Here is a 13539-nt window from a genome sequence, read left to right as displayed (position 1 = left end):
CTCATTATGAAGGCGAGACTTGTAAATGGAGAATTATGTGTGCGAGTGTTCCCGTGTGCTCATTTGTTTCAAAGTTCTTGATCAGTGTTCTTAAGTTAACTTTAATAAACAGCAATGAACTTCACTCAGGTTTTTGGGACTTTTATTTTTGTATCCATGTCTCCCCCCCAAAAAAACTTGTACATTAACTTTTCAGGGTATTTTCAGAACTGTTTCAAAGTCCATCATCCTAGAATGATCTTTATACACTCGGATGATTCCAGGTTCAAATCCAGGACCTTCTGGGTGCTGTAAAACTAGTCAGAGTCCAAAGACTTGGGGGTTGGAGACTTACAAATGTGTGACTGTGAGTGGTTATCTCTCCAGACCTCCTTTTTTTGTCATTGAAACTTCTTAAAATAAAGCTCACTGTTTACTTAGACTAGTTAGCTGCTAACTCCCAGCTAATCGTCATTCAGAATATGAATCCTATTCAAGGAAGCTGAGCAGTGAGTTCTGGTAGTTTCTCTGTTTATTGAATCAGTGGAATCAAACCAGAAGATGTCTATGGTCTATACTTACAAATACTGCTTTGTAAAATAACTCATAAGGCATCTGAGGCCCTTTGTATAGTTTTGCATTGCTGGAGAAGTGGGCCCACCCCCCACACTTTCAAGGGCTATAGGGTGTATAGTTTACGACCAGAAAGTGTGAAAGAATAAAGTGTGTGTCTTGTCAGCAGTATTCTTGTCACTCTAGTGGGGGTCAGGGCAGCTGTTAAGACACTTAAGCTGGCAATAAAACATACTGAATGTAGTTTTGGACAGAGGAGTGACGACAGGAGATGGGTAGTTATTACAGTGTCACATCAGGGGGAGTTTGAGCCTCAAGGACATGTTGCTGTGGGAGTTTCCTCTTGTTTGATATGATGTTTAAATAGGGTTGATGTCATTGTGAAATACAGACTACACAAATATACACTCACAACCCTGTAACAGCAAAGTCTTTCAGATATTTTCTGGTCGTGCAATGCAGATGACCAAAGGGAAGAAGGTCTCTGGTCCTTAACATCTGGTGTTTCCTCTTGCTCATGTTTCCTCTCAGCATCCTTCAAGGCCTTCTCTTCAATCTTCTTCTCTTTCTTTCCCTCCCCTCTTCCCTGAATGCTCCCTCATGTGAAATAGATCCTGAGTGTAGGAAAACGGGGGCATCTCGATTGCTCTGCCAGACTTTCCTCTCCTTCCCAGAAAATCCAGATGAAGTAGCCTGAATGCTCGTGAGTGTTTATGTGTAGCATTGAAATAACCCTAATGAGAAGTACCTGCACACCTTCAAAAAATTACTTAACCCATTCATTTAAATGGAGGTAATTAGATGAGCTGTCTGGGGATAAGGCCCCTTAGTGGGCCATTTGTGCACATGCATGAGCGCGTGTGTGTGTAGCAGGATTTTCACAAGATAAATGAATGCTGCTTAACTGCAGTAAATAAAGAGGTCTCATAAGGATATTACTACTCTTGCTCTCTCTACTTTCTGTGTAACTCTCTCACACGTTTACATTTGGTCCACCACACGCTCTTACTTATTAATCCTTTAACTCTTGCTCACTCTCCTATTTCAGTGTGTCAGATCGAGATAGATTCAAGAATGAAGATCCTTTTATTACAAAACTAAATTGAACTAGCTGATGCATGTTCAGACAGTATAAGTAGAATACAAACACAGCGCAACAGGGAATTCCTTATTAGGAGGTGTGAAGTCCAACAGTGTTTATTAATGCAGATCTAGCTCATTTTGCACCTGTTTTTTATATTAACATAAAAGCAGCCACGAGGCTGGAAAAAAACAAGACCTCTATCAACTGAACTGAAAATAATATTTAAAGTGTAATGATTCATCTCAGAATTTCCTTTATTTTAGGATCTGCACATACTTTGTATTTTTGTGTTGATTTCTCTTTTTTCTCTTTGTCTTTTGATTGTTATGAATTTGTAAGAGCCCTTTCTGTTTCCTGTTTCGTCTGTTAAGGCATGGATATCATATCTTATCATGAAATATCATCGGCATCCATCACTGCAGGTGGTGCTGCTCGTGAATTGTGACGCATGTTTCAAAAAGATATCAGCCAAGTGGAGTGATGAAACAATAGCAAGCATTATTGATGATGAGAACTCGAGAAGAGAAGCGACAGCACAAACGCAGAGAGGCCGGGATTAATCAGTCAGGTATGGTAAGCATTCATTTCAGTCTGTCACTTCAAAAGCTGACATGGTTGAAAAAAGGATTGTGTGGAAATAAACAGCAGCGTCAAGATAAGACGAATCCGGTGAGACAGGTGGAGTGAGCGTGAAAAAAGAGAGAGAATGTGACTTTATACTTCAATCAAAGTGGCGGGCGGTTCGTTATTTAATGCAGGATCCCATTTCAACTCAATTTAGTTTCCCATTAAAAATGTAATTGCGGCACCAGACGAGAGATTCAATCAAAGCTTCAAAATCAAAAGTAAAATGATATGAAATAAATTATAGCCTGTGAGAGTGACTGGATGTTTTATCCTCGTATCATTTTCATGCCAATACTCTCCGAGCTAATTCATTGTCTTTTTCTTTGGCCGATCATTATTCTCATCATCATGTATCGCGGGGAGAGCCACATTGGTTGAACGGAGAGAAATAGTTTTGGTTACTTTTGCAAAAGAGGGTTTGTAAGGTTGTTTTCTTGAGCTCGTTAAAAGTTACAGACGTTGCTTCGTTCCAGCATGTTCACACCTGGGAAGTGCGTCTCACGTCTGGTGGCAACTCTGCACAATCGGCGCCGCCAAAGTTGTTGAGGAAGAAGGTTACTCAATTTGAGGTGCAATCTGTCATATTCCTTTGCACACAGGGACTGTAATTTATTGGTGAGGGCTTTAAAGTGTTGCGGATCAGTGCCAGTCACTCATCTGGCCGCGGCTGCTGAGACTTCAAGCTGTGTCAGCAGGCGCAAGCTGTCCAGCAACTATCTCTCCTAAACTATATGCTGGGCCCTCCATTTTGGCAACTTTATCCAAAACCCGAGTAAACATGCTTGCAAAGGTGGACGAGGCAGCAGAGCTTGAAAGTCCCACATCTCATTGAAAATACTTCCCCCGTGTTTTACAATTTAAATTGATTTTGCATACGAAGAATGTTTCACTTTTTCTGCTTGTTCTCAGTTTATCTGTTTTCAGTTGAGATGGCAGGAAACCTGCAGGAAGACAGTTCTGTTTGAATTGTTTGCAATGTTTTTTGCTTGCTGTGGTGTTTTTTCTTTCACGCAATACAATTAACATGAAAATGAAGAGGTTGTATAGTCGTTCATGCCCTGAGATGCCACGTATATGTATTTAGATATTGATGCTATTTTCAATTGTTTTATATCTTGCGGCTGCAAATGTTGTTGTAGTTCCCCACAGCTACCACTAGATATCGATGAAGAGCCATCATTAATTTATTACAGTCTGGACTGTGATTCGAACTCGTGACCTTCCAAACACGAGTTTCTAATCTCAGGTCCACAAGCAACCCGGTCTGGCCCTCGCTGTGTGCGCATGTGGATAGATCGTGACAACACGAGACAGCTCCCGGTGCACTCAGGGCTCAGAAGGTGGACGGCAGCAGGCAGCAAACATTTCTTGAACCTTCCTTTGATGTGATTCTGAGGACTCTGGGAATCACGTATTCAGGGAATGCAGCCAGACACTCTTATGTTGCATTCATTACAGGCCACTGTTGCTTTATTACAAACACAGAACGGCAATGGAGATTGGAGAGCTGTTGCTGTGGTGCTGAAGTAGACTGTTATGTACAAGCACACTCATCTCATCAGCCCAAATCAAAAAGTGGGTCTGCACTCAAAGCAGAGCGTCCCTTCCCTGCTAATTGAGACGCTGCAGAGGTAACCTATTTACCCAAATGGACTTCAACTATAGAGCGTGCAAAAATACGTTCTCTGTACACAGAAAGAGAGATTAAATAAAACACACACATTTAACATAGTGATGTAATCTTCAAAACTTCTCACAAGGTGAAAACCTCCTTTCTTTTAATAATATCAAGGTAAATGTGGAAGAGACAGTTACAAGTGTAGACCAGCAAGCGACAGGCAGGGAAACCGTGCATATCAGTATATGGAAAAACAATGTTCCTCAGATTTTATTATAAGTACGCTGGGGAGAAGAGAGGGGAGGCAAATGAAGTAAATTAAGAATGCAAAGATCGCAGTGCAGAAGCTGTTAAATGTCTACATGTGGCCATCACTCATCCCCTGTGGTGTGTGTGCATGCTTGTGTGCCTCGTCCATTAGTCACCGAGAGCTTCCTGAACGAGGTGCTCCTAATTGCCGAAGTCTGCTGGGAGTTAATTTTGCACTCTTTCTCTCCCCCACTCCTACTCTTTTCTTGCAGTTCCATTTTTCTTTTCTTTTGTTGTTTTGCAACTCTCCTCTTTTTTTTGCCCTCTCGTTCTCTTTTCCTGTCATTTATCTTTGCTTCAGGTTTTGGTCATTTTCAGTTTCTGCTTCATCGTTTCTTGAGGTTGGGGGGGGATGCTGAATATGTATATGATCTGCTGCATGTATATTAATGTTAGTGTTGGGCAGAAGAGCTTGCATTACGAGGCACTATATATGATAACTTTTTCAGTCGTGCAAGGATCATCGGTTTTCAGTAATTACATGACAGTTGCTAATCCCAGTAAAGCTTCATTACCTCAACAATTTAGGAGGTTGTCTTGTTTGCTGATGACCGGGAGTCTCTTTGGGTTCATTTGAGACCCTGGTGCAGGACTGAGGTGTTGAGGTGGTTTAAAGACACATTTGATGGAGTTAGGCTATACGTAGGTGAATGTAATGAGCAATGTAACCAATTACTTTTGTTGTTGAGTAATAAGTATTGAGAAAATCTAAGTGGCATGCCCAACAAGCAAAAGCCAAAAGTCATTGACTTCCTTCCTTGTACGTGCATCTCCATAAAGTATGTGTGTGTATGTCTGAGCATGACTTTATGTGCAAATGTGTGTGTTTGGGGGCATATATATATATATATATATATATATATATATATATCCACTTGACGAGAAAAAAAGTGTGTCTTGGTGAGTCAGATGGCTACATAGTGTCATTGGTCTGGCTGGCTGACATTCAGATTGTCTGGAGATATCCTGAGGCTGCTGCAGAGAAATGTAACCTGAGTCACTGTACAAGACCAGGATATGAAGTTGATTAAGGGGCGGGGTGAGACAGAGAGACAGAGAGAGAGAGAGAGAGAGAGAGAGAGCCTCTGGGTGGAGCTGCAAGGGAGCTTTAGGCAGAGAGGTTTGAACATTTTATTTTTCGTGGCATCTCTTATCACTCCTGTCTCCTCTCCTTCAGAAGAAAAAATGTGGCTTAAAAAATAGCATGCCTACACTTGTAGCATATCATAGGAAGTTACTGATATAGTAAATAGTACCTGTGGAAGATTTAAATTTAAAAAATTTAGAATCTTCTTACTTCCTGCCAATTAAGTGATTTGTAGAATTGTTCAATTCGTTACATAACTTGCAGAATAAGCTTTTTTTGGGGCGCATTTAAAAACGGGTGCCTTAAAACCCTTTGCTAAATTTGGTCACCATGCAAAATGGTGGGTATCAAATCTAAATGCTGCACTGTGTTTTTTGTTTTTGTTTATTGTTAGGCAGCTTTTACCAAGTCAAATTCATTGTATGTGTAACACACTTGGCAATAAACAGTTCTGTTTGAAAACCAACAAAAATGTGTCCATTGCACAAAAACTGCCCATGAAGGAAAATTGGCATAGTCAAAAGATGACTTTTTAAATGTACGTTTGCTCCATTTGTGTTCCTCAAACGTTTCACCTTGACCTTCTTTCTACATTTGTCTGCAGAAACATCCAGCACAACATATGCCTTATATAAACCACATACAGCCATCTGCCGTTCAAACATGGAGAACTTATGGTAAACATTTCAACTTCATCTCGATGTCAGCAGAGATGAGACCTGAGGTCACAGAGGCTCTCTGGCATGTTTTTGATGGCTTTGCCTCAGTGAGCTGGTGCAGATAGTCAGAAGCATGTGTTCATCAGTCTCCTTGACACTACAGAATTATCTCAGGTTTCTTTTATTTGTACATACATCTAGTTTTGTTTTAAATAATAAAATACAGATTTATTAAAATAGCTGCTTGCCTGTGAGTACCTCTTGAGGCAGCTTTATAGATGCGGCTTACTCCAGATTAGTTGCCCTATTAAGAGTTCAGTCTGGATTTGAAGGATGGACTTGCAGCTTAAGGCTGCACATTGTAGCTTTTGAAAATGAGTATGCATGTAAATATTCAGCGATTGTTGATGCTGAGGACTGATTTCTTTCCACAGCATTGTGTTTGTCCGGGTCTGGAGACCCGATCATTTTACTTCTTGTATAAAGGGGCTCTGCTGAAGGGCTCGTTGCCCTGACGGACTCTGTTGTCATCAGCATTTATTCTTCCCTCTTGGCTTCTCTTGTTCCAAGGTAATCTTGATGACCCCTACCTTGAATTTCCACTTTCAATCCGACGCAGGACTCTCATTCTTCCGTATCTCTCTCTCTCTGTCTCTTTCTCCTTGATGGCGCATACATCTTAAACCAGCATTACGCTATGTTTTTAATTATAATCAATGACAAAGCAAGAGAAGCTTGGGAAACTGAAAGCCGCACTCTCAATGGGGGCAGAGACTAAAAGGAGCCAACATTCAAACCACTCTTGCTTCTGCAGTAAGTACATGTTTTTCTTGTCCCCAAGTACAATTGTTTTTGAGAAATAATACAAATTGTATGAAAAAAAAAGAAAAAGAATATTTGTTAGAAGCAGAAATGTAGTGGGAATTCAATAATGTGCAGTTGGGATCGAAATAAATAACAAAGTTGTTGTTTTTTCTGCTATACCTGCTACAGTTTCACAATGATTGTCAGTCCCGTCTATCAAAATCTGGAGATCCGGATTCAGTTCATCACACATGACTGATCGACCTGATAAGACAGAGATAAAATAACATGGAACAATGGTCACAGTGGTGGAAAACATAATGCAGATAAACAACACTAAATGTAGCACCATCATATTCATATTCACACCCTGAGAATATTCTTGCTTTAATATGCATAGTTCCATATGGCTCGAGAATACTCGAGTGGAGGGCGTACAGAGAAGATGAGTCTTTGCAGCATGAATAAAATACACGGGAAAATAGCATCATTATCATTATGACTATATTTCTATTTCAGCATCTTCATATTGTCATTCCTCTCTTTAATGTTTTGGTGTCACATTTCCATTCTGTGCAGCACATTCAACATGAACTTGGATTCATGTAATATCTTTTCCCTTTCTGTCTGCACACACTCCTTTGTTACTTATTAACCCTGATCACTTGCTCAGCTCTTAAACATAATAGAATAGGAAAGAAAAAAGTCGTGCAGTATTATTATGAGAACAATAGTAAAATGAAAAAGAAAAACAGCACATAGTTCAACTACAGTTCATCAAGCCTTGTTGGTAAAGTGGATGATGTGAAGAGCAAAGGGACTTGAAGAGATTTTTATTAGCCAGCGGCATTTTAAAATGCGCGCCTGAGGGGAATGTCTCAAATGAAGACTGGAGTGGGAGGAGGGGCAACATTTGTCACAGTGCAATATTCATGATTGTTTTATACTGAGGAAACAAATACAGAAAAAACAGTCACTCTCTCTGCTACGTCAGCTATTTGATAAAGAAGGAGGAGATACGCTGATATCAGAACATAAGGCCATAGAATTTCTTTTGGCTAATTGGCAAATTATCTCCGATACAACTTTTATTTAGTTTTACAGTGACTGTAAAATACCCTTTGGGGAAATTGCGAATTCTAAATAGTGTTGCTATGGTTACTTGTAATGAAATGCAGTGTGTTATTCATGAGCATCAATTTAATGATAACAGTGATACATCCTGTTACTCACAAAACATGTCTGAGAGGTCCTGTTGAAGTATTTCTCACACACAAACCCTGATTTCCTTTTGTTCTAACGGAGGGTTAGACGTTCATTAGAGCATTTTAATTGGCTCAGAGTTTGATGTCAGTCTAAGTTAATAAAAGTTATCCTCAACTTAAAGTTCACCTCGGGACCCCTCAGCTTGAGGACGGCTCACTGCATTTAGACAGCCTATTATTATTACTACAGTATATGCTGATAACATAAAGCAACCAATTGTGACTTTGCAACACGTTCTGCACCCCATTGTGTTCAATACCGTAGTTTGGTTAGTGCTTCAAACTAGGACTCCAGGTAGCCCTCTAGCGTCAAGTGTGGACGTGTCAGGGACGGTGCGTCAATATGTGTGTCAATATATCAACATGCACGGCGTCTTTTCAAAGTAAACTTCCGTCTTCACAGGAAGTAAGGGTTAGGCAAAAAAAATAAAAAATGTGTTCAGAATAGAGCGTGGATGACGCTTTCTGACATCACAGATGTTGAATATTTCAGAATTCCAGTCCAGTTTTGTGAAAGCTTAAACATCTTTTCTTCACCCCGACTCTAAGGAGACCTTGAGAGGCCAGTTGGGGCTTATAAGGATACCACAAGATCATACCCCCCCCCACGCACACACACCTAATCTATCTCAGTCTGTTAATTGTTCTTTCCTCCCTCCCTTACTCTCTCTTCTTCTCTCACTCTCCCCAACACTACATCTACCTTAGACAATTAATGCTGACTACAGCGCTGTAAAGAGCGGTCTGGTAAAACTCTGTTAACGTGCAGACACACACACACACACACACACACACACACACACACACACACACACACACCATGGGTGTTAGTGGGGCGCAATGGGGAGGACAGCGCGCATCAGCTATCTGCCAACCCCACTGTGAGACACAGTAAACTCCACCTCCCCTCACGTATACACTATGAAGATAATTGCCACAGAGTGACAGCATCTAGTCTGCTATAATGAACTCCCTTTCTTCCTTCCCTCCGCATTCATCTTTTCCATTTGACCCTCTCTGTTCCATCTCTCATCTGTCTCCTTACCCCAATTCCTTAGAACAATCTCACTCCTTCCCCTTTACCTTGCTTCCAGTGGCGGCTGGCCAATAGAGGTCCATGGGGCCTGGCCCCACCTTGAGCCACAAAAAATGATATAAATAATAATAATAAATTATACAAATTGTCAATATTTGTGTTTTTGAAAATGGAATATATCCGGTAATATTTGTAAAATAGTATATCTGCACAAAATATATGCTTTTCCTGCATGTCCATGTCTCAGCTGCGCTGGGGCCAAATCGATTTGGCCCAAAAGACACGGGTCTAAGAAGCAGTTTAGCCTATTACTGATTAAATATCTAAATGAGTGACATACAATTTAGCCAATTAGCGTCCTAAAATAGATTCAGCTTTGAGCCAAAGTCGTCTGGCCCAAAGCTGCGTGTTCTCGCCAGGCTCTTTATTAATGACATGACAACAGCGAGCGCGAGCACGAGCACTTCTCTTCCAAGAAGACCCGACCTGCTAAAATCTCTCCTCCGAGACCCGTTTGAGAGGAGAACTTTGGCAGAGAAACTACAGGTAAAACAACTGGGCCCAGATCAACCTCACAAGAAGACAACTGACTGGCTGAAAGGGAAGCAGCACAGGAAGCTTCTGGACGACGGACACAGGATTGAGGTGAAGAAACACAATGGTGGATAAAAAATAGGCACACTTTCACCCTAACAAGGTTCATATATATATATATATATATATATATATATATATATACAATATATATATATATATATATATATATTAATATACTGAATTTTATGAATAAGATGTCCTCATTATGTCAGTGTTGGAGTAAATATGAAATATTGAACTACAAAGTAGTAATGCATGTTTGATACTTTCTTTGCATTGAATCATACTGGGATGTTTGCTGAAATTGATTGGATGGCCCTACCAAAAAATAATTCCACCAGCCGCCACTGCTCCCTTCTCTTCAGACCTCCCCTCTCATCTTTATCTGTGTTCTCCCCATACCTCCTCTTTTTCAAACTCATCTGCTCCTTCTTTCCTTCTTTCCCTTCACACACTCAGTTTGACTCCGCCCTGGTTCCCAGTTGCTACCATCTCGAACAGCATATCATTTTAAGGCCATTATTGAGCTCGCCCACGGGGCTAAGGGTCTCTGCTTTCATTGATCAGTTGACACTATCTTTTATATTCCACTCCCTCTTTATATGCCTGTCTATGTGTAATTCAGGCAATCCAGCATTCTACAATGAATTAATGTTTTATGGCGTTTACACCTTAATAAATCCCCCATGGGACCGTGATTTTGTATATATTTTTTTTCTTTCTTGAGTCCTCCATCCATCCATGGTGTCCAACAGTTCATAAACTATACATTTTTAAGGCGTTGAATGACCTTATGTTAAAAAAATTATTTTGAGCCGTGCCAGAGGACGCGCTCTGATTACTTAAGTGCTGGTTTTCAACACAGGCCCTCATTGGTGATTATGGGGGATCAGGATTTGCGGAAGTTTGTCAGAGCCGTGCGAATCAATAAATAAAAAACAAGTCTGTTTCCTGAAGCTTTGCAGAGGGTTTTTTGTATCTTTCAGCCCATTGTTTTGTTTTTATGGCAGCGACTTCAGCGTTTTGGTTCACCTGTACGGCTCTTAAAGACTATGTTTTTAGCTGCAACATGTAGCACACTTGAATAAAGATGACATCTCTTGACTTCATTTACTCACTATGTGCTAAAGACATTTTTGCCAATATCCATTGCCCTGAAAAGCCTGTGCTGTGTTAGAAATAAAAGCTGATTGTGTATCATGCCAAGATGACTTCATCAAGGTGACATTTGCAGAGTTGAGTTGAATGTGGCCCGGGGCCAATGTTAGAGTTGGTCCTGTGTTCTGGATTTAATAATGTGTATACATAATTAGCACAGAATAATCTATCTCACTAAAGACGCCCCTGCAGAGACACGTGAGCAGGGAGGATTACTTCTGGCATATTCTTTGTGGAGTGAAATGACAATCAATAATTGATTAGGTTGCTAATTAACTTTTTCAATTACCAAAGAGATGCAAAAGGTTGTTAAGTGGAACTTGCAGTGGAGAGGTTTGACACTGTTTCGGCAGGGAATTTGAGAATCGTGTGTGTGAGTGTGTGTGTGTGTGTGTGTGTGTGTGTGTGTGTGCACCTGAATACTATTTGTGTGGGGCAGGCAGAACAAATGTAACTGTCCTACATTCAGGGATGGACACACACACACACACACTCACACACATACACACTATATCACTACTTTGTGCTGAATCAGAACATCAGAGCCTTTTTCCAAAATATCCAACTGTCTGCTTGATGTGTTTCTATATAAAGAAATGAAAATGAACTCTTCCGCCAGCACTCTCACACAAACACAGTGTGACAAACGCAGTGTGAAGGCAAAACTAATTATTCATCGCAGGTGGCAAACACATTCACACGGAGAACACAACACACACCAATAGAGGGACATCGCTTTGTGCAAAACATGCTGACGGGCACCTAAATCATTGAGGAGAGGAGACAAAGGAATGTGTTTGTGTTGTTTGCTGTGTGTGTGTGTGTGTGTGTGTGTGTGTATGCCGGCTGACATTTGACGGGTGTTGGTGTTTGGTTATGAACAGAGAAAGAGGGACAGATAGAGTGAACAAACAACTTTATATGAGGATATTTTGAGTGCAAGTTGTGGAGTTTTTGGAATACTCAAGTTTCAAACACTGCACCCGCCAGTCCCTTTCAAGATCCCAAAGCAGAGGATTTGAGAGCCGTAGAAAATATTCATCACACACAGTTAACATTGATCACAGTGGAGCAGCAGCCACAAAAAGACCTTGTCAATTGTCAACCTGTGTATGTGGAGGCTCGTCTGTCAATCATTTCAGACGGGCTCTTTGATTATTTCAGTCTGCAGACTGTATATTTTAACTCTACTCCCATTGGCAAACAAAAAAGGTTTGATTGCAGTTTGCAACATGACGAGCATGAAGGCTTTTAACTATACTTTCAGGTAGTTGTGTGGTGGCTGCATTGCGCATGAACCACAGGGGCAGTGTAGGGGCAGTGTGGAGATGTGACGGTGTCAGGGGTCGGCAGCGACAACCGTGGCAGAGAGTTTTGAAGTTAATCGAGCTAGTCCACAATTACAGTGACAAATTCGGTTGTCAAAATACTTGGTGACAGATCAGTAGCATTTCAGTTGTAGCCATGGAAACCTACAAAATGTGATGTCTGTGGCAAATGTTACAGCGGGTTGCCTATGCGGCGTGGTTAAAAAGCAAGTCTATCTCTGGCGTCGCACGCACCCACACACACACACACACACACACACACACACACACACACACGCACAGCATTTTCTTAGTGTTCACAGCTCAGGCTAACATGACATGCATAACACTTTATATGGTGCTTTTCTTTTCATAATGCTGGATGTTTTTTTATTTTACCCGGTGCTTTTTGTGTGACTGTTGAATAGACTCTTCTGTGTAGAGATAAGAGAAACTCATCAAAACATATTGAACAAGAAGGTGAATTTAATTCCAAAAAGGTGCCTCCAAGGTTCTATTATCTCTTTTCCTCCCAAACTGTCACTGCAGAGACAGAAATACAAATACATCAGTATTAACGACTTCAGGGTAACAAATCTCAGGTTTGCAATAATTAAGGGCTCAGAGGACATCGAGCAGCTGAGAGTCTAAGCACACTTTGATGGTCTATCATTCAGTTTGCTTGGTGTGTGTGTGTGTGTGTGTGTTATTTTATGAACTAAACCAGTGGCCAACCTTTGAGCTAAAAGACTGTCTACCCATTTATTATAGATCTCAATGAGCGTAATCTTTAAAAAAAAAAGCAAGGTGAAATATTAGTTAAACAAACATTTGCAGCAGGGTAGCTGTTCCAGATGCAGAAATAAGCTCATCAATGGGAATTTCTCTGGCGAAGTAACATAAAGCTACTGAGAGATAGGAAGCATCAGCGTGTGTTTTTGATGTGCAGCATGGGGAGTCGGGTCTTCGCCGCAAGTATTTCAAGGCGGAACGAGAAATTTTCTGCAAGATTGAGAAAAGGTAAGTGTTGAAAATTTGCAGCAGTGTGAGAGAAGTGTCAAAAGTGGAGCTTGAGTTAAAATTATCCAAATTTTCAGCGTCTGGATCAAATGTTCACAAATGGAGTGTCTGTTTGATTGACGTCTCCTCATAAAGCATCCCCATCCAACTTTCATCTGTTTCATCGGGGGGGGGGGAAGAAATAATGGAGGAGAAACCGATCCTCTCCAGGTTTGCCATTATCTCTGATGGATCTCTTTTTAGCTCAGAGGTAACTTAAAGCATGCAGCGGAAATTGTGGAGGTAGAAAGTGAAGCAAGGCAAGAAAGAGTTTATTGAAGATAACATCACCGCACTGCTTTTAATGCGAGCCAATGCAACGTTAATTTAGTAAATGGCAGCCTGGTCCACACTCTTGACGGGTCCAGCATTAGTCA

The sequence above is a fragment of the Cyclopterus lumpus genome, chromosome 1 (assembly GCF_009769545.1).
Source record: "Cyclopterus lumpus isolate fCycLum1 chromosome 1, fCycLum1.pri, whole genome shotgun sequence".
NCBI lineage: Eukaryota > Metazoa > Chordata > Actinopteri > Perciformes > Cyclopteridae > Cyclopterus > Cyclopterus lumpus.
Note: the sequence above shows the minus strand (reverse complement) of the source record.